This window comes from Pseudonaja textilis, chromosome 2 (assembly GCF_049901715.1).
Source record: "Pseudonaja textilis isolate UNSWEBS1 chromosome 2, rPseTex1.2, whole genome shotgun sequence".
NCBI lineage: Eukaryota > Metazoa > Chordata > Lepidosauria > Squamata > Elapidae > Pseudonaja > Pseudonaja textilis.
In genome coordinates, this window is record NC_141991.1 from 111,476,201 (window position 1) to 111,497,890 (window position 21,690).

At 42.6% G+C, this 21,690-nt stretch overlaps 1 protein-coding gene across 3 annotated transcripts in view; it reads right to left on the reverse strand.

Moving 5' to 3' along the window:
- RBFOX3 (RNA binding fox-1 homolog 3) overlaps nt 1-21,292 on the reverse strand; it is a 460,885-nt gene extending 439,593 nt beyond the window's left edge. For 2 of the 3 annotated variants that reach the window (XM_087924925.1, XM_087924926.1), the window contains exon 1: nt 21,100-21,292. The gene's annotated coding sequence lies outside the window, so the exon portion shown is untranslated. The remainder of the gene's footprint in view (nt 1-21,099) is intronic. The other variant, XM_087924932.1, reaches the window with a different exon arrangement.
- Between the last annotated feature and the right edge of the window lie 398 nt (nt 21,293-21,690).

The window sequence follows — 21,690 nt, forward strand, 5'->3', positions numbered from 1 at the left end:
TAAAAATGAAAGTATTCAGTTTCTGTAACTTAATTCCTTTGCTGTTGTAATAAATCTAGGTAGAGACCCTTCTGTAACAATCTTGTTTTTTACTGTGCTCACATATGGCACATATGAGACAACCATTCCAGTATTATTAGGTCCTCATTCCATTTTCTGTTTCCTGGTTCTTTATGATGAAAGACTATAGAATTATGTCATACAAAAGTATAAAGTGATTCTTGCCAATTAACTGTTTTATGTAGCCATGATTTATCTAATGGGGGTATATACCAATATATCATTTTTGCTGGTTTATAACATGGCAAAGATTGGCGCTGATATTTCTTAGGTTAGGAATGGAATTTACAAACATATAGAGGTTATCAGTATGAGATCAGAGCTGAAGAAGCTTCTTGGATGAAAAGTGAAATATCTTCAAAGAAAAAACAGAAAGACCAGTTTCCTCTGGGACAACCATGACCTGGGTGACTCAGAATCTCCACATTTAGGAGATCAAAAGAAATTATTCTTGACAGCAGCAGCAGCTGAAGTAACTAGCACCTATATGATTGGTAAAGGAATTCTTTAGAGGAGGCATTTGAGACTGGTGAATATATTGAGAGAATCAGGACAGCCAAGAAAACAGAATGGTGAGTCTAGGGCTTGTCTAAAACGAGTGATAGATTGTATATAAATTGATGAATTTAATTCTAATCAAGGAAGAGTTTTGAGTCAGTAGGAAAGCTAATCTAGGCTTAGAAATATAGCCAGAACTGGCTTTCTATGAATCACATCTATATTTGTGAAAGATTTGGACCTGACTTTGTCCCATTATTTATTAACAAGATTTATAAGGCTGTTCAATTCAATAAGTGTGACGGGGCAGCATACAGCATTAAAAAAAACAATAAATTACCCCCAAAACCTTATAATACTAAACATATACAATATATAATTAAATTTTAAAAAATGGTGACCAGGCAATAGAACAATTTGACCAAAAGGGCACTTTCATTCAACTGAAATTCACCTAGACTTAGAGTCTGTCATATTTCAAGGGGGGAGATCAATCCATAAATTATAATAAATTATTTTTGTTGGAGTGATTGCTACTAATTGTTTTTCATAATGTATTATTACACCCATTTTTATTCATTTATATTAGTGTTAATGGATCATTAAACAACTCAACCCAGAGTTCTCACTTGAGGCACAAATAATCAGGCTCAAATTATCCTACTTTGGACACATTGCCTGAAAATCTAGTTCTCTGGAAAAGACTCTAACACTAGAAAAGGTAGAAGGAAGGAGAAGAAGACAACCACAGCAAAGTGGATGGACTCAGTTTTTACTGAGTGCACCCTTGGGAGATTTGAAAGAGCAGGCTGGGGATAGATTGTCATGGAGAAAAATCTATATAGTTCCTAGGAGTCAAAAAAATGACTTGATGGCACATAATCAATCAACCAGTTTCTAGTTTGTTCCTGGAAACTACTCCAAGTGCTGCTTTATAATAAATATGTAACCATAATAAAGTCCTAGGCATTTCGGATCAAGTTATTTAGAGCTATCTCTTCCCTTCCCATACTGTTTTTTATTATTTAGTATCTTTATTTTTTAACAATCTTAAAAGAAAAAGATAGTCTTTTTTTAAAAAAAGTGCAAACAAAAATACTAAGAAGGAAAAGAAAAAAAATGATATATTTTATATTTTACAATTGCCAATAGTTACTGAATTACCAATGAATTTACTTCTATAGCATGAACAATATAATACTGTAAGATATCATAGACTATCTGCCATAGTAACACCTATTGCTGCATCCTTTGATTAGTAGAAAATATTGCCTTTTGCAAAACGTATCACAAAACTTCCACGTTTTATTCAACAACCAGAGCTTCACATTATGTTCTACTATCTCCAAACTAAGTTACACTTCTCAGTTCCAGCACATTGTTTCTCAAACTAAATATTTTAGTTGACCCCTGCTCTGCCATTTCAGTAATATGTTTATTGCCTCGCTGTAAATTATTTCAGATTTTTCAAAATAATTAATTATGAAATAATATTTTAGTTTTGCTTTTATTTTGTTAACTTTATCCTATAATTGTATATTTTAATTTGGAATTTAAAGTTTTTAAATTAAATGGCAGTAAGCTTATTGGAAAGTATTTTCCAGCTTTAATAAAGCTAGCTCTGAGATAATATAGAGCAGGGGTGTCAAACTCAAGGCCCGGGGGGATGGATCCAACCTGTGGAGTGCTTAGATTTAGCACGCAGGGCCACCTTGGAAACAGTGAAGGAATGGCCTGTGGTGCCTCTGCCAGTGAAAATGAAGCTCAGGAAGTCCGAGCTCCATTTTTGCTGGCAGAGAGTTGTAGGAGGCCATCAGAGCCAAAAACGGAGCTTGGGAGTCAGTTTTCGCTGGCAGAGCAGTCGGGCCATCACCAGCGCCCAGACACAAGTGATGTTGAGTTGGCCAGGTCTCCCCCCCCCAGGTCAAACACAAAGATGCGCAGTCAATGAAATCGAGTTCGACACCCCTGATATAGAAGTTCTACTCACTGAGAAGATACTAATTTGGTTAAGGCACCAGGAGACTGAGTTCTAGTCCTGCTTTAGGCATGAAGGCAGTTATGTGACCTTGGTGACTCTCACCCACCACTAAGGAAGAAGGCAATGGAAAACCGCTTCGGAAATCTATCCAAGAAAACTTCAGGGATTGATCAAGGTGGCCACCAGAAGACATTGATTTAAAGGTGCGCACACATATATACTATTGAAAAAAATGAGGACTACACCGTATTGTATATCAAACCAAATGAAAGAGGAAAGAGGGGAAAAAACTGTTTTAATATTTCCAAAGTAGTTCAAGATGCAGTACTGAAGTGATACTGTCACTGAGGAATCTTCATTAAGTGTGTATGCTTTTCCAATCTTGACTATACCAGGGATTACCCCAGTTTGGCTACCATCCAGTTGCACACCCCATTATAATTTCAACAATCATAAAATAGCCTGCTGGCTCCCCTCTTGTTCTCATCTCTTTCTTTAAATCAATTACGTATGTTTTTAACAGGAACAAACATGTGCACTAGCCACACAAATATGCTCTAAATGCACACCAACAAATTAAGGACTTCCTTACTTGCTCTTTATGATCTTAAGTAACCTTCAAAAGGCATTTATCTGCCATCAGCTGTTCACTCTTAAAAAACTGTGATGACAAACTGATTTAGCAAATGTAATGCACACACTTAGAATCTGTGTTTACAGAATGAACGAGTAAATTCGTCCCATAGGGTTTGATAAACTATCTGGAAGGCAAACACACAACACGCTCACCATCTTTAGATAATACTTATAATACATACAGTAATTATAAATGCCTCACTAGTCCATCCTAGATGAAGTTATTCAATCTTATTGTTCCACTGAATTAAGGAATATGCTTCTCAAACACATCTTGCCTCAATATCATTCGGGACACACAATTTAAGCTCATCTGACATCTTTTTGTTACTAGCATCTTTTCACAATTACCAGCAATATTTTAGAAAAATTCCTCCAAATTTCTATAATGTACAAAGTGATAACAGTAGAGCACTCAGAATGATGAATCCCTCTCAATATACTAACCCATCTCTCTGGGTTACTCTAAGTCCAAACTGAAGCAACAGTATTTTCAACAGTTTACAAATGCACAAGCTACCTAGATTGCCTCAGGATGCAATTATACTATGCCGATGGACATAAATAATTAAACACATTCCTGATGGAAACAAAGAATAGCAAACTAATTGTATAGAATTCTCTGTGCCAACAATTACCTATCTCTGGATAGAAAGAGCAACTTTCTCTTCACCACTACACTGAGTCCAATGCTAATGTAGCCTCCTGATATAGCAAACTGCAACAAACAGGGTGTGCCCTGTTTAAGAGGGTAAAGCAAAATAAAATTGCTAATAAATCAAGCATAATGGGCGTTGGTAGAAGTTACCCTGAACACCCTTTCTATCTATGCTGCGAGAGAACCCAGGATGGATTGACTCCTTCCTATGACATCATTTAACTGAGTCTGTACTAAGATATAAAAGCCAGACCCCGGAAGAGACCCCAGCTTGGGCGAAGATACTTGACAGACTGAAAGGTGTCTCTGAAAGCACAAATGAATACAGAAATATGACTTACCCTCACCAGACGAATCAAGGGAGGGGCTGGGCTCTCTCACAGCATAGATAGAAAGGGCGTTCACGGTAACTTCTACCAACGCCCATTCTCCTCCATGCTGCATTGAGCCCAGGATGGGACATACCAAAGCTTGCATGTCCACAGGTGGGTCCTCATCCAGCTCATCATACCAACTGTTGAACCACTCGTTGAAGCACCCGTCTGCCGAAGGCTGCAGTTGTCGAGGCAAAGACATCCAGACGGTAATATCTGATGAAAGGAAACAGAGATGTCCATGTGGCCGCACGACAGATCTCCTCCAAGGGTGCTTGGGTCGCCCGGGCAGCTGAAGTGGCCACGTTTCTGGTAGAGTGCGCTGTCAGACCTCGAGGAACCGGAAGGGCTGCAGCTTTGTAGGCCTGCTCAATGCAAGATCTGACCCACTTGCTAATAGTCAGAGAAGAGGCCTTGTGCCCCAAGTGAGAAGGGAAAAGGAAACAAAATGGCTTCAGACTTCCTGAACGAGGAAGTGCGCTTAATGTATATTCTAAGAGCCCTACCTACGTCTAGCGAGTGACACTGCTGCTCTAAGTCATGGTGCGGGAGGGGGCAGAAGCCAGGCAACATAATGTCCTGGGACCTGTGAAACAGGTGTTAACCCTTGGAATAAATGAGGGGTCCAGACTGAGGACAACCCTATCATCATGAAAAGAACAAAGGTCCTGTCTGATGGAAAGAGCAGCGAGCTCAGATACCCACCTGGCTGAAGTGATGGAAACGGGGAACACTACCTTCAGAGTCAGGAAACGGAGAGACAATGTTCTAAGGGGTTCAAAAGGAGGTTTTGTAAGGGCGTAAAGAACCACATGAAGATCCCAGGAAGGATACCTGTGAACCACTGGAGGGTGCAGGTTGGACGCCCCTTTTGAAAACCTCCTGACTGAAGGGTGATGGGATAAGGAAGGAAGCGAACCCCATGAAAGAACTGAGGAGAAAGGCTCAACCTGCCTGCGGAAGGTGTTGGGAGCCAAACCTTTCTCTAGCCCATGCTGAAGGAATCTAAGAACCTCTGCCAACTGGGCTAAAGCGAGAGAGAGAGAGACCCTCCCTAAGGCACCATCAGGAAGGCCCTTCCAGGTGGCATCATAGATATGCCTTGTGGGAGGTTTGCAAGATGCCAGGATAGTGATGATGACCCTTTCAGGAAGATCAGCCTCCTCTAGCTGCTGCCGCTCAAGTGCCACACGGTCAGCTTGAACCACTGGGGCTCTGGGTGGAGCAGAATCCCCTGATGAAGGGAGATTAGATGGGCTGGGATCCTCCAAGGAGAAGCCACCGATAGGTTGATCAGGTCCGCAAACCAGGGCCTCCTTGGCCAATAGGGTGCCAGGAGGAGGAGCTCCGCTTGTTCCTCCAACATCTTCCGAATTACTGCCAGAATGATGGGAGCAGGGGGAAAGGCATAGAGGAGACTTTTGGGCCATCTGCACTGAAGGGCATTGGTCCCCTCCGCTCCCTGGCAAGGAAACCTGGTGAAGAATCTGGTGACCTGGGCAATTTGAGGAGTGGAGAAGATCCACCTCTGGCGTTCCGAACCTGAGGGAAAGGTCCCTGAATAGAGAAGGAGGAATAGACCATTCTGCCTGGTCGACTAGGGTCCTGCTGAGCCAGTCAGCCTGGGAGTTGTTGATCCCGGAGAAGTGGCCCACCAAGATCAACAATAGATGTTGCCCTGCCCATAACCCCAACCGTAGAGCCTCTCCCATGAGGGCTCTGGACCTCATCTCCCCCCGCTGGTTGACATGAGCCATGGTGGCCATGTTGTCCATAAGGACTCCATGAGAGCCGGTCATGAGTGCCTGAAATGCTTGAGAGCTAGAAAAATGGCTCTGAGCTCTAGCCAATTTATGGGAAGGGCCTGCTCTGACCTGGACCAAGGTCCTGAGCTATCTGGCCCTGCATATGGGAACCCCAACCCAGGAGGCTGGCATTGGTGGTTATCACTAGCCTGTCTGAAAAGGAGTCCCTTCCAGATTAACAGGGACACCACCAATTGAGAGATCTCCAGATTTGTGGCGGGAGCAGGACCTTGGTGGATGAGTGGCTGATTCCTGCTCGTTGGTAGGGAAGCAGGAACCATTAGAGTGGACAGGAGTGGAAAAAATCCGTGGCTCTGGAGATATGACAGGGTAATTTGCAGATCCCGATGGGCTGCATGGATGAAGGAGGACAGAATCAAAATGTTGTCCAAGTAGCATTGGATCCTCACTGGAACAGAAAGCAGAGATGCCATCAATGCTGCCAGAACCTTCGTGAAGACCCTTGAAGCCGATGAGAGGCTGAAGGGAAGTGCTCGATACTGGTAATGGGTATTCTGTTAACAGAAACGGAGAAACTGACGATGATGAGGCCCAATGGGGATGTGGAGGTAAGCCTCCATGAGATCAGTGGAAGAGAGGAGATCGTCCTCCCGAACACTCTCTAAAATAGAAAGCAGGCTCTGCATTTTAAATCACCTGTATTTTACAAATTGGTTGAGAAATTTTAGATCCAGGATGGTTCACTACCCCCCCTCCCCCCGAGGCTTTGGGAAGGATGAAAGGCAAGAATAAAGCCCATGTCCCCATTGAGAGGGGGGAACAGGTTTGAATAGCTTGGATTTCAAGAAGGAGTTGAACGGCCTGATTCATGAGGTCTTGCCTTGAAATGTCCCGAGACAGCACAGATCAAAAAAAAAATTGGGGGGGGGGGTGGGGTGCATTAGGAAGTCTAATTGTAATCCTGACCTAATAGTGCAGAGCATGCAGGCATCCGCCGTTGACTCCTCCCATTTGGAGGCAAAGAAGGCTAGGTGACCTCCGATGGGTGGGGAGAATGAGAGATTACTTAGAGCGATGGCAGGAACGACCCCCACCCCCCAATATAAGGAGCTGGGCGATAGTCGGCTCTCTTCCCAGAGGAAGAGAGAATTTTACTTTTATCTCTGGTTTCGATGAGATAAGGTTCCAGAGCATTGCCAAAAAGCTTATCGCCCACGAATGGAACTGAAACCAGCTTCCATTTACGGCATGACTCCGCCTGCCAATTTCTGAGCCATAACTGTCTTCTTGCTGCTACTGAATATGCCATGGCCCTAGATGCAAATTTGGTGGAATTGAGAGTGGCATCTACAGTGAATTCCGCCGCTGTGATAATCTTATTAAGGCCTTGGTGAGACCGAAGGTCAGATGTAGGCAATCTAATCTGGAGTTGGTACAGCCACTGTATGTGTTGTAGAGCGATGGTAAGGAAGAGGCATGAGACCAGAGCGTACAACTAACAAGGCTTTATTGCAAGGAATAAAGGGTTGTCGCGTCTGCTTGCTAACTTGCAGACTAGCAGGCGACAACAGGCTGGCTCTGCTCGACAGCCGGCTTTTATAGCCGACTGTCAAATGGAGCCAACCAATGGGAGCTGCTGGTGCTCCCGCTTAAACAGCGGACCTGGTTGGGGACTCCAACCAGTTCCACAGACATAACAGTATGGATGCCCACGTGAGAGTGCCAGAAAATGGGAACGAGGCCAGAACCAGAATGTCAACAGAAGGCGCTGCAAGGGAATTGTCCAGGGCTGTGCTGACATTGTAGAAACGCTTATCCAGAAAAGATCGGCGAGGACGTGTCGAAGGGGAAGCGCATTGTTCCTTGACCATGACCAGGAACAAAGTGGGAGAAGGCAAAACCCCTGCCTGCACTACAGGCTTGGAGAAGAATGAGTCCCCTAACTAGAGAGAATTCCTTGTGGCTTGGGAGCCACTTCTTCTGGTGACAGCTTGGAAGTGACCAAGGTCATGCTGAGTAATGGCCTGAAGAGAGAAGGACCAATGCAGAGGATGTCTGCTCTGGGCGAGAGTCCTCTTCCTCTGAAGATTTTGGTCAAAGGTCTCGCCCTCTTCACGTTCTGAACGAGAGGAGTAACTGTGTTCAGATGGTGAAGCCCTTCTCTCCTCATCAACCTCCTCCCATTCTGGTAGAGAAGAATGGACCCTGAGGTCCTGGGGCCTGTGTAAATCAGGGTGATGAGGCAACTTATAGATTGAGAAGGGAGAAGGGCCTGAATCCTTTCCAGAGGTCGAAGGATTTGCTTGAAGCCTTCAGCCAATCCCTGCCTAATGACCAATGAGACAACATCTTGGATATCCCCTGGTCTATGCTCAAAGGTAGGGGCAGAAGGTCCGCTGCTGTGGGAGTGAAGGTGGCTTCAGGCCTAGATTGAGAAGAGGTTCGAGGCCTGGAGGGAGGGGGAGGAGCATAGGGCCCAGAAGCCTTTTGGAAATAAGGCCCAGATCTGCTTAGATCCTGGGGATCTGATTGTACTGCAAGAGCCTCAGGAGACCAGGATGGAAAGGCTCGTAGATAACTTCTCTTCCCTGGGAGGGCTTGGCTGCGGCCCACAGGTATCACCTGAAACATGCTGTAGTTGCACTCCCTTCTGTTGAATAGTTCTGTTGAAGTGCCTCTCTAGGGCTGCATGTCTGTGCTTCTCTGCCCTCAATTCAGCCTGAGTTGCCTTCTTAGGGGCTAGAGCCTTAGCTCTGATTTTAGCAGCCACCTCCCTCTGGACTGATTGGGTGTGTTGCCTACAACTTTTTCTCTTATTGGCTTAAGTGACTGTTCCGCTGGGCGGGGGGAACTCTGCCTGACCCTTATCTTGCTCCATTTGAAGAATAAAGGCTCTTACGATGGAAAGAAACTGTTTGTAATTTTTTTGTATTAAGCCCCTTAGGGTATAAATTGGCCCCCGGGCTTACAAAATGGCCGCTCACCTGGTGGTGGAAGGCTTCAGTCCAAGATGGCTGCTGACTATGGGAAACAGGCTCTAAAGAGCCCCGAGTGAAGTCAGCAAAGGAAAGGGCAGCCTCTGGCCACACCATCAGCTGGCTGATGCTGGTATTGGTTTGCCGATCGCTTTTTATGACCGCTCAAACTGCAGGCGTGGGGGAGGTCTACAGACGCTGCCCAACTTGCCTGAACAGCGCTCTGGCAACGCTGCTCCCAACCTTGCAGAAGAGAGCGAGCGAGAGGGAGCCCTGCTCTCCTGGAAGAGCAGCTGCTCAGATCCTGGGGGCTGCTTGAAACGAGAAAAAATGGCACCGCAGATCGCTGGAGAGTGCTATCTAAGAGAAGCTTTCAGAGACACAGTTACTGACTGAAACGAGCTGAGTCAAAAGCTGGGGTCTCTTCCGGGGGCTGGCTTTTATATCTTAGTACAGACTCAGTTAAATGATGTCATAAGAAGGAGTCAGCCCATCCTGGGCTCTCAATGCAGTATGGAAGAGCATGTAACAATACAGTAAATATAGGTAGTCCTTGATTTACAAACATTGATTTAGTGACTGTTCAAAATTAGTGGCACTGAAAAAGTGATTTATGACTGATCCTCACACTTATGTACACTAAGAGCTTATGTTTGTATGTATGTTGAATGTTTGTATGTACAGAGCTTATGCACCAGAGCTTATGCACCAGAGCCAAATTCCTTGTTTGTCCAATCACACTTGGCCAGTAAAGAATTGAATTCTATACTATGCTATTCCTATTCCTATTCCTATTATTCCTATTCCATTCCATTCCAATTCTTATTCTATTCTTTTTCTTTTCCATTCCATTCCATTCCTTGCACTTATGGTCTCTGTAGTATCCCCACTGTCAAATGATCAAAATTGGGTACTTGGCAACCAACCATGTATTTCTGATGGTTGCAACATCCTGGGATTATGTATTTGCCATTTGTGACTTTCCCAGCCTTCTTCTGACAAATTCAGTGGGGGACAGCTGAACTCACTTAACAATTTCAGTGATTGGCTTAACAAACATAGCAAAAAAAGTCATAAAATCGGGCATGACTCATTCAATAACCGCCTTACTTAGCAATGAAATTCTGATCCCAGTTGGGGTTGTAAAATTTATGCTGTCAAGATCCGCATAAAATATATTGAAAGACACTCAACCCTTAGAAATCCAAATGAATTAGATGAAGAGGTCCTGGGCACACAAATATAAGGCAAAGTTATTATACAAGGAGTGTTTCAACAGTAATTTTTTTTCCACATATAGTGCATTTATAACAGAATCCTCAAGCCTCACTGCAGTTCAGTCAGCATGCATTAGACTTGCTCAGAAAACAGAGTAATTTGAAAACAATAGTAACTCTTGAGTATAGTAGACCATTTACTCCCTTGAAACTCTTCCTTGCCATTTGGTAGTTCTGTGGCTTGTAGATTTTTCATATCGTACTCCGCGTAGTTCATGGACCTGGAGCTGGTGCCAGAGAATCTAAACCTGAGATCTGGAACTTCTTTGATCCTCAGGACGGGGTCTGCATGGTGGCTGCCAGAGCTATTCATCCCCTTCCTCAAAACAAATGAGCCAACGAACGAGACCATGGCAGGAAGCTGAATCTGGTTCAAGCAATAGGTTTTAGACATACAGGCAGTCCTCGAGTTATGACCACAACTGAGCCCCAAATTTACATTGCTGAGTGAAACATTTGTTAAGTGAGTTTGCCCCATTTTACGACTTTTCCTGCTGCCGTTGTTAAGTGAATCATTACATTTGTTAGTAACATGGTTGTTCAGTGACTCTGGCTTCCCCATTGATTTTTGCTCGTCAGAAGGTCACAAAAGGGGATCATGTGACTGAGGGACACTGCAACTGTCATAAATATGAGACAGTTGCCAGGCATCTGAATTTGGATTATGTGACTATGAGGATGCTGCAACGGTCCTGTGAAAAACGGCCATAACGGTCATTTTCAGTGCCGTTGTAACTTTGAAAGGTCACTAAATGAACTGTTGTAAGTCGAGGACTACTTGTACTCACCTATCAAACTGAACATGTTCTTTCCTGCCATGCTTTTCCACTCAGAAAAAAAGAAAGACTTGTTAAGAAGACACTGGTTATAGGGAGACTCAAGCAAAAGGAGAAAGGAACTACGGTACTTTCTCCTTTGTCTAAGGGAGGAGTCCCATATAGGTAGCCCTTCGTTTACAACCATTTGTTTTATGACTATTCAAAGCTATGACGGCACTAAAAAAAGTTGCTTATGACTATTTTTCACGATGATTGCAGCACCCCTGTGGTCACATGATCAAAATTCGGATGCTTGGCAACTGGTTCATATTTGTGAGGGTTGCAGTCTCCCACATTCGTGTGAGCACATTTTACAATCTTCTGACAAAGTTAATGGGGAACCCACATTAAGGTTATTTTCATTTTTTTTTTACTGTGAGCACACTGGCCCACATTAAAAATGAAGTTCTGTTGCCTGCTCTCAAGAGAAAGTATATATCTATCCAAATGCATACTTAACACACATATACACGTGCTATATACATACATACCTGCACCCATACATACACATACATACATAAATCAATGTCCATTTTGAATACATAGTGGAAAGAGGAAACTTAAGAGTTCACAAGGTTGATGCTATACGGAACAAATATAGATGTTCTGCTTCAGATACCACAAAGCCTCCTCCCGGAAGGTAACAAGGAAAACAGGCCGTGAAGAGGATGTGTAGTGTCCCAAACAATCCTGTGGACTCTGCTCAAGCATCACTTATATGCTATGTTCCAGATAGAAGGAAGTGAACTACCAATGATCTTTTCTGCCCTCCTCACTTCTCTCTGCACTGCCTTCCTGTCTGAAGCAGGAATGCAACGTGACAGGATGCTCTCGACTGTCTCTCTGTAGAAAGTAGTAAGGACAGAGAAAGGAAGACGGACTTTTCTTAAGCGACGCAGAAAATGCAGGTGCTGCTGTGCCTGCTTCACCAGTCTCTCACTGTTGAGTGAACAAGCTAGTTTACTCATTAGCTGTGCACTCAGAAACTTGATGCTGATAACCACCTCCACAGGTGAATCGTTAATATGCAGAGGTGTGTGGCTGTGCCTGCCTTTTCTGAAATTCACAATGAAGTTTTTCCTACATTTAAAATGAGAGGGTTTTTTTTGTTACACCAGTTCATTAAACCCTCTACCTCACTTAACAAACAAGTTACTAATTTTTAAAAATGCAATGATTCACTTAACAACTGTGACAAGAAAGGTCATGCAATGGAGCAAAACTCACTTAACAACTGTCTCACTCAGCAACAGAAATTTTGGGCTCAATGGTGAGTCAAGGACTACCTGTTATCACTCTTTTCCTAACTCCAATATTTTTCTGGGCAAATTCAAAGGGATGAAACTAAGCTTGGACTTCATTGCAAGCAGTTTCTAGATTAGTGAATTGCTTTTACCAAACAAATAGTACTGCCATTTAAAAGAAGCAACTGAATTCGTAACACAGAGGAATGTGATTCTTCGTTCATTATTAATAGAACTCCTTAAAAATATTTAAATCGAGATCTGAAGATAAGAACTACTTTAAGTTGAGCCTAATTATATGTGGATTTTCCAGAGTCCTTTTTAAAAATTCAGTTTTTTTCAGCTGTAGAGTCTCCCATCTAACCACTGACTGGCTCTTACCCTATTTAATTGGCGGGCTGGATCAGCCAAGTTCAACTGAGCACTGCTGCTTGCTCGAGTAAAACAAAATCTACTTTTGCTAACCAGGAGCATAAAGAGGAAGCACAAGAACTGTGCTATTACAGGTATTAAATAAGCAATGGAAAAACCCACTAAATCATGTACAACTTTATTTCAAATATATAGTTTATACTTCAGGGAGGTTGTTTTTAGGAATAAAAGGAGGATTTGATGCAGGGGTGATTGATTATGCAAGCAATCCTGTTTGAACTGCTGTGAGCTGGATTGATTCAATTCATAGCAGAATCCCCATCCACTACTGCTATCTTTTCTCTCTGCTTACAAGGACAACAACAAATTATGAGGAAAGGCTAGAGTGTCAAGGCTGTACAGAAATTGGGAGAGGCCTGACCTGGGGAGAAATTGTACTCTGCAGGCAAGAATCCTTAAGAGTACCATTTTCCATCATAAGAGAGGCTTGGTTCTGATGCTTGCTATAATTGCCCCATCCTTCTTATCCAAAATTATTTTTCCTTCTGTTCTTTTTTTCTGTTCTTTTTTTCTTTTTGCTGAAGAACATGCAGTAGTAGGCAAGGTTGGTCTGACACTGCATATTTTGAACATGAAAATTAGTGTTTCATTACGTCTTGCCAATCTCTATTATCAAAATGTCTATGTGTTGTATCCAAGCACTATGGCAGGGTGGTCACAAACATGCACTACTGTTACACAAAGCTCCAGGCTATCAATTTTGAGAAATCAATTTTTTTTTCTGTAGTCAAGAAGATGGAAGAGTGAAGTCTCTTTCATCTTTAATTTATATGTGATTCTGAAAGTAACAGAAGCTAAAAGAAGTTAGGAGAGTTAGCCCAATCAGCTGCTCTGGATTTTCTTTTTTCATCCAAGATAACGCCCTAATAAAGAATACTAGTTTTGAGATATAGACGTATGTTCAATTACAGAGCCCTTTTCAAAAATAAATGAGCTGAGAATAACTCAAACAGGAAGCAAAATTAGAAAGAGGGCAATATGGCTGGACTCCCATGGAATTCCTTTTTCATGCAGACAGGCTGTCTCGAATAGCTTCTAAATCAATAACTTTGTAAACAAGCCTCCATTTAGGAACAGTTCTAGTTTTCATCTCTTCATTTGAATAAAGAAGAAACTGAGAACAGCAATTGACACACTAGAAATGTTTCTCATGAAACTGGAAGAATTTATTATTGTTGCCCAATTCAAAGGTTTTAAAAACCTTCAAAGATACTCCAAGTTATTTTGCTGTTATAAACAATACACAAAACATAATTTTATCTCCACTCATTACTGTCTTCTGCTTTTTCTGTTATTCTTCCTGCTGCACTGAATGAACTAGAGACAATAAGGCTTTATGAAGATCATACCCCATTCTATGCAAAATTAGCTAGGAATTTTCTTCAGCTACAAAAACAAATAGCCTGAGAGCAGGTCTAGAAAGTAGCAGAGAAACCATTATGGAAAGAAAAAGGAACATTTAATATTCCTTGCCTTGCCTTTCACTTCTTCACAGCAATTTCTGATTCTACAGAGGGGAGATTACCATTATTGGCTTTAGAATACAAGACCTATAAACGTAAAATATTTTTTGTTGTCCCTTTTGAGTCAGTGACTGCTTGGACAAGTCTCTGCGATCTTCTTGGCAATGTTTTTCAGAAATGGTTTCCCTTGCCTCTTTTCTAGTCAGAGAGAGAGTGACTGGCCCAAGGTGGCCCAGTTGCCTTTATGCCTAAAGCAAGACTCATTGTCTCCCAGTGTCTACTTTGATACCTAGAGTAACAAAAGAATTATCATAATTTAGACACAGAGGAAATCTAATCTATCATAAATATTATATACAATATATAAAAGCAAGCCATTTCCTCTATTGGTCCTTCATTGTCATAAATACAATTTTCCATTTTAATTTTGGGCTCCAATAAGTCGATAACAGCAAGGACACTCTTATTATGAGTTTTATAGTGTCCAACAGCCAACAGAAATCATGTAGAAATTATAAATAACAACTATCTCCAATAGTTGACAGATTGGTTCTTTTGGGACCTACATCAAAGATTCACTTGATTGAACCAAGAATACAGTCTACAGCAAGGGAAGAAATGCCAAGATCAGATTTCATGGCAGAGTTTTGTTCTTGAATGCTCTTTGAATCTCTGGTAAGACTACCACATCCTAGTAAATGCCAGATAAAATGTGTAGTATGTATGTATGTATGTATGTATGTGAGAACTAAACACAAGACAGTTTGCAAAAATGCTCCTTTGGGGACATCAGCTTTTTATAGGCAACTACCTTAGTATCTCTCTCTTAAGTGGAAAATATGCTTTTCTCTGTCCAATACTGGGCATTTCCAGCTTCCTTCCAATGTTCATAAGGATTAAAAGAAAGAAAAAAAGGCACTCACTAGGCTTATAAATATTTGACAATTATTGCAATACAAGAATAAGACCTAAACTTTTATTCACCTCTCAATCCTTTATTTACTTAGGCATTAAGACTTTTATTTCAGAAGTACTTGCTTCTGAGTAAAGATGCTTTAATCTGTAGAACTGAATTTCTTTTCCCTACTATAAAGTATAATTCACACAAAAATTTTATTTAATTCTTCTTTCAGGGATTATAGTCTTAAATACACTACATCCTGAGTCAAATACCTATCATAGGTAATATCATGAAATAGTGCTGTTCTTAGATAGATCCCATAATTTTCTCTCAGCCATTATCCTCTTTTGCTTAGAACACCTAGGGTTTTTAATTGTACAGTCCACAATATATGATATGATATGATGTGATATACATATATATGTTTTCTTAAGTTTTCACAGGTACTTACATGTATGGTATTCAGCTTTGTTCAGGTATTTTCCCATGTCATTATAGTTGTGCTTTTAAAGATGCATGTATGTATGTATGTATGTATGCATGTATAATTTTTATTCACCTTTCTATAAGTAACTCAAGGTAGCAAGCATACATAATATGCCTTTCTCCTATTTTCCCCCATAGCAACAGCCCTGTGAGGTGTGTTGGACTGAGAGAGAGTGACAGGCCCAAAGTCACCCAGCCAGCTTCCTATATATTAAGAAGCCAAATTTCCCTTTACTGGAATTTACTACGCAATATAGATATAATTAAGAACTTGACTTTCCAGATAAAATCTCAACTTAGCCATACCAATTCCCTTACACAATTGCTATTATGGATTACTAAGGATTATGTAAGTGGGGGAGGGCTCTATTCAATCATGTCTGATTCTCAGGAACTGTTTTCTTGGCAAGGTTTTTCAGAAGTGGTTTGCCCTTGCCTCCTTGTTAGGACTGAGAAAAAGTGACTAGCCCAAGGTCAGCCAACCACTTCATGCCCAAGGTTGGACTAGAATTCACAGTCTCCTGGTTTAACCCTTGATGCCTTAACCACTACACCAACGCAGCTCTCAAGGATTGTAGTATTTAAATAATAATTATAATAATAGTAACATTCTCTTTAGCCCCAAAATGTTTATGGAAAATTATAGGCTAATTTTATTTTTCTTAGCACACGAAGACTGATTTAACTTTGAAAATACCAGCAGGGGCATGCATAAGTGCACCATCATGCCTACCGTCCCTGTCCTATTGTCCCCATTTATTCGTACCTATTTCCTGTATTCTTACTCATGTTTATACTTATATTTATTATCTTGTAAGCAATTGACAAATCAAATAAATAAATAAATAAAATAAACAATACCCGTACAAATAAACTTCCTTTTAACTTTTACCAGACAATGCTCAGCTCAACATACAATGGCACTGCTTCAGTCTCCTGAATGAGGGTTTTTGTATATGTTTCAGTCATGGCTGGTAAGCAATAAACAGACAGATTCCCGTCCATACATCCCAAAGGTACAAAGAAGTACAGACATCATTGTCCCCCAAAGAAATCAAAGGTCTGCTGATCTTCCACTACAAATTTTCCCATGGTTGTTTGTGTTCTTAAAAAATGCCTCTCTGTATTTTCTGCCTTGGGCTAAACAAAGCACAGGACAGATTGAAAGCCACTTGTAAATATTGAAAAGTACATTGGGGGATTTTTTTTCTTTAGTTAGTCTCTCCTCCATTATAGCCTAAAGCTCAGTTGTTCTCCAAGATAAATGGTGTTTCCTACCACCTCCTTCTCAAATGTAACAAGATTTCAGTTGCAATTTTTTATTCCTTTAGCATGCAACACCTCAGCCTGAAAGTTACCTGGAAACATCTAAAACCTGTGAACAAAATACAATACATATACATTTTAAACCCAAGCCCGGTAATATTTTTATTAAGGCCAACGCAAAATCAGGATGATTACAACTGTTTCCCAAAAGTTAAACAACGGAAAACTATATTTTCTTAACTTTCTTATACTTAATATGATGTCTGTTCAATTTCCTTTTTGTCATTCTTCATCTAAAGGTCCATTTCTAGAAGTAACAAAATTCATTCAATCATCGCTATATATTTATCGATTAGCAAAATTATGGATCAAGAAATTAACAAGGCAATAAATAAACATGGATTTGATTTAAGGAGAATAAAGAGTTTTCTTGGGATGCAGAAAACCACATGAAACCCAAGAGGCTAAACAAATATGCCACTCTGAAATCCTGAGTCCCAGGTTAGGTTGGGATCAATTCCCAAATATATAAGAACCTTTTGCGAACTGCCTACTTGAAACATAGGGAAGAGGCAAAATTTCAAATATGAATCCACTTCACTCCTAGAATGCACTCTTGATTCAGGTTACATGAAAGAAAAATTCAAATCACCACAAGTATGCCATCACACAATAAATAGCAATACCCGGGACTACGGAAGTATGCTCGCTGTTCACATATTCACTTAAATACAGATTTAAAAATAAGTTTTTAATGCAGAAGGTATTTTCTTTCTTAAACAAAACGCAGCGATTGTCCTAGCTTGGAATACCATTTTCGATGAAGACACAAAGGTTTAGATTACTTTCAATCTCCAATTTAACCTTTGCCACTAAACAGCCTTTTACAGATATTGCCTTTTCTTCTTATTGTTGCACCCTAAGTAGAATAAAAAAAAATGAAGAGTGAGGGAAAAAAGAATTACTCATACCCAAAATGTTAGTTTAAGATGTTAGTTTAAACAATCATTTGAAAATAAATCACATAAATTTGTGGGACTTATACTGGACTCTTAATCTAGTTCAGACTGGATACTCTTTTCTTCCCTTTTAATCAACCAGCACTCCATGCAACTCTTTTCTTTGCAATTTACATTCACCTAGAGGGGCTCATTTTAATTAGTGTTAACAGGAATATTACAATAGTGCCTAATTAAGATCTCTATTAAGAATCCAAAAATGCAAACTTAATTGGGAGATGGTTGTAGAGAAAAAATGATGAAAGTTTTACATTTTAATAGATGTAATTATTAATGGGTATATTCAATTAAAATCAGCCATTCAGGTATTTTTGAAAACAAAAAAGGAGGGAAAGAGCAAATCTTCAAAGAGGCGCATTCTTGTAAGAACTGCCTGCTGTTTAGGATGAATATTAGTAGTTTCAGAATATGAAGATAAATGCACCAGTTGCCATTATTTACCTAATAATTTATTTAGTCATCTGCAGCACCAGAAATATATACATATAGTCCTGCCCTCATTTAAATGTTTGAAAGGATATGCTATGAGCGTCTGAAGAGTTTTCAGTGGCCCTGAAACAATTTGTTCTGCCTCTTATCTAAAACTGCACTTACACACACAAACACACCCCTTGTCTGCTTTTTTTCCCAAAGGTATCATACCCTTAAGAGTTACACTCCCCACACACATTTAATATGCATAATGCTCTTGTAGTTGATTTCTTTTTCCCAAATCCCAGAAAGAAAACCCCACTAATATTCCTAATAGTCCTATCCTCAGTTTTCCACCTTTGAAGGACAATCAAAGAATGATGATTTTTGAGATTCAGATGTGAACGCTCCATTTCGGTCTCCAATTGATCACCGAAAAGAATTTTAAATCCAGCACAGCTTGAACATTTCCCAGTTATCCTCAGTCCTGAAGTCCAGAGGAAAAGACAGCTGCTTTTTAAGTCATACCTTTTTGTTCTGGTTCTGTGCAAAAGGTCTAGCCTAGAATTGCAGGCACCTACTTCAAACACATTACGCCAAGACCCAGCTCTCTGGAAAAGGCTCCAGTGCTTGGAAAGGTGGAAGGAAAGGGAGGAAGAGGATGATTAATTAATAGCAAAGTGGATGCATTCGGGTGCTGTGGTAATGAGTGCACTATTGGGAGACTTGAAAAGATTAGGGATAGGTCATTAAGGAAAAAAATCTATCTATACTAGGTGACTAAGATATAAAATGATTTGATGGCACACAATCAATCAATCAATCAATCAACCAACTGTATGGTATTACTTTAATCCCTGCTTTACTTAAGATAAAGCATTGAGTTTAAGGCTGAGTTGAAAGTTGAATCCATCTCTCATCGGAGCTATCACTCTCTTGTCTGAATTCAGAGGGAGAGTGCACACTACACACACAGAAGACCAAGGTTCAATCCTTGGCATCCCAGATAAAGCAGAAAAACTCTGCTTGAAACCTTGGCGCTGTCAGTTCATAAATATGTCAGCAATCTAACTCAATAGAAAGCCTCTGATGTTCCGATGCCCACATCCAAGGTAATTGTCTTCCTGCAGTCTCTCTTTTATATTTGTATCAACCAATTCAAAACATCTTGATTTTCATCAGCTGATTTATATGAATGAGAGTTCCTCTTTCCCACATCCCATTAAAGAAAAAGAAATGTAATGACAATGCTGCGCCTAAATCTCCTTTCTCATTTAGTGCTTACAAACTGTATCTAACAAAGCCGAAAGAACAGAGTCTGCTAACTCCTGTATTATATCAAACTGGTAAAAGGCAGAGGTGATGGGGAAAGGAAGGGGAGAGAAGGGAAAACAAAAGCTAAGGTATGAATTTGAACAATACAGTAACCTTCAAGCCCCGCTCTTATTTGCTTTTGTGGGTTGGCACTTTCTCAAGTTATCTCTTATTTCCTTAGGAGCTACTTTGCTTCAGACTGATTCTATAATTCTAAGGGAAGCTCTTACTGCGAGCTCCCTGCTGAGGTGTAATAATGTGTGTGTGATAACATAAGAGGAAGGGGGGGGGGTGGAGAGCACCATTGGGTAATAAATCCCCTCTCCCCTTCCAGTCTCTGGCAATTCAGCTTGGGATGGTGAGGCTGATCTCGCTCACAGAGATTAGCTCTGTATTGTTATTCTGCACAGCAACCCAACTTCTCTGGGAAGGCTGCAGAAGAAACAATAAAGAGAAGGAAGGATTTGGCTATGCGCTGCTCCCACCCTCCACTCTTTGGAGCCCATAAAAGAGCAGGAGGGTAGAAAGAGGAGGGCAGAAGAAGGAGTGACAACGCCATCCTCTTCGCTCTCTTGACAGTTTCTACCCAGAGATTTTTAATTAAGAAAGTGTGGGTCCCCAGAACTCAAAACGCAGGTTTTCGGCTTCAGGAGCATCCCGACCTCCCGCTACCCTAGACCGCCGAATGAAATAAACCCAGATCTCTATATTCTCTCCCCGCACAATCTCGGCAGGAAAAGTTCCCTGGGCAGTCCTAAACCTGGGCCAGATTGCTCAGGAGCCAGCCCTTCTCCAGAGTTCAATGACACGCGTTTCCAAGAGCGCCGCGTCGCGCGGCCACCCTAGTTTCCAAGAGGACTGCAGGGGCAGGAGGTCAAATGTCGCGTCCTCGGGCATCCGGAACGCTCCACGCCGCTGCGAAACCCCCCTCCCCGCCCGTCTGTTGCCTTTGAAGAGGAAGAGGGCACCCGCTTTGGGGGGAGGGGCTGGAGGGGACAAGCTTCGGGGCTCATCTCCCCGCCTCACAAGGATCGGAGGGTTCGCCTCGCAGCCCGCCTCTCGGAGCGCGCGCTTGCTCGCTCGCCATAGCTTGGGGGGCGGGGGGGAGGGGGAAACGAGGGGGGGGGGGTTTAAGCCAAGCGTCTGAACGCCTCCCCCGCAAGAAATGAATCATCTCCTCGAGCCAGGCTCCGGAGCAGCCTCGCACCACCAGAAGCATCAGGAGGACTAGCAGCGGCTGGCGTTGGCAGAGCCCCCTGCCTCCGCCCGCCCTCGCGCGCTAGGATTTTCCTTGTGGCACGCAGATTCCGCCTCCCCCTACTCCAGCCCGAATAGTGCGCGCCTCCCCACCCCCTCCCCACCCACCCCCACCCGCTGCACCTGAAGAGGGGGAGAGCCAAACAGAGCTTCACACACACCCCGCCCCGGCTTCTTTCCCACGCAAAGCCCCTTAAAGCAGAGGACAAGCCCGGCCGGCCCCTTTGCCGGAAGCTCCCGGGCAGCCCTCGAGGGTGACTCACGCGGTCTCAGTAGTCCCTGCGATGGGGGCAGGCAAGCGCAGGAGCTCCAAGTCCCTTCGCACTGAGCGACATCCCAGGGGCTGCCCAGCGTCAGAAGAAGGAGGCGGTGGCGACGGCGACCGAGCGCGTGGAGCAAGGCCGGGAAAGACGGGGAAGACGAGCCTCTCCTGCGCTCGGCTCCGGCTTGGCAGGCTGGCAGAACATGCGGCTGCGCCCGAGCCGCCTATAGCCCGGAGCGAGCGAGCAAGCGAGAAGAAGGAACGCGCGAACCCGCCCCCATCGCGGGGGAGGGGGAGCCCCGAAGAGGCCACGTGCGGCAGCACCTGCGGACGCCTCCCAGCCAGTCCCCCGCCACAAACTTGCGCAGCGGAGGATAAGGCTCCCCAAGCATCCCTCGCCCTTCTTTGGATGTATCAATTCGGGGGGCCTTCCACTTCCCTATCGACACCCAGAGACACCTATGCTTCCTGCAAAGTGAGAATTCCGCCCGGGTCTCCCAAATCCCCTATTCCACCACCGGTACCTGAGGTGGTAAGTACTTAAGACGCTGGGAAAGCCTAATCCGAGCTGCTTCTCTGAGCGGGCTGCAGG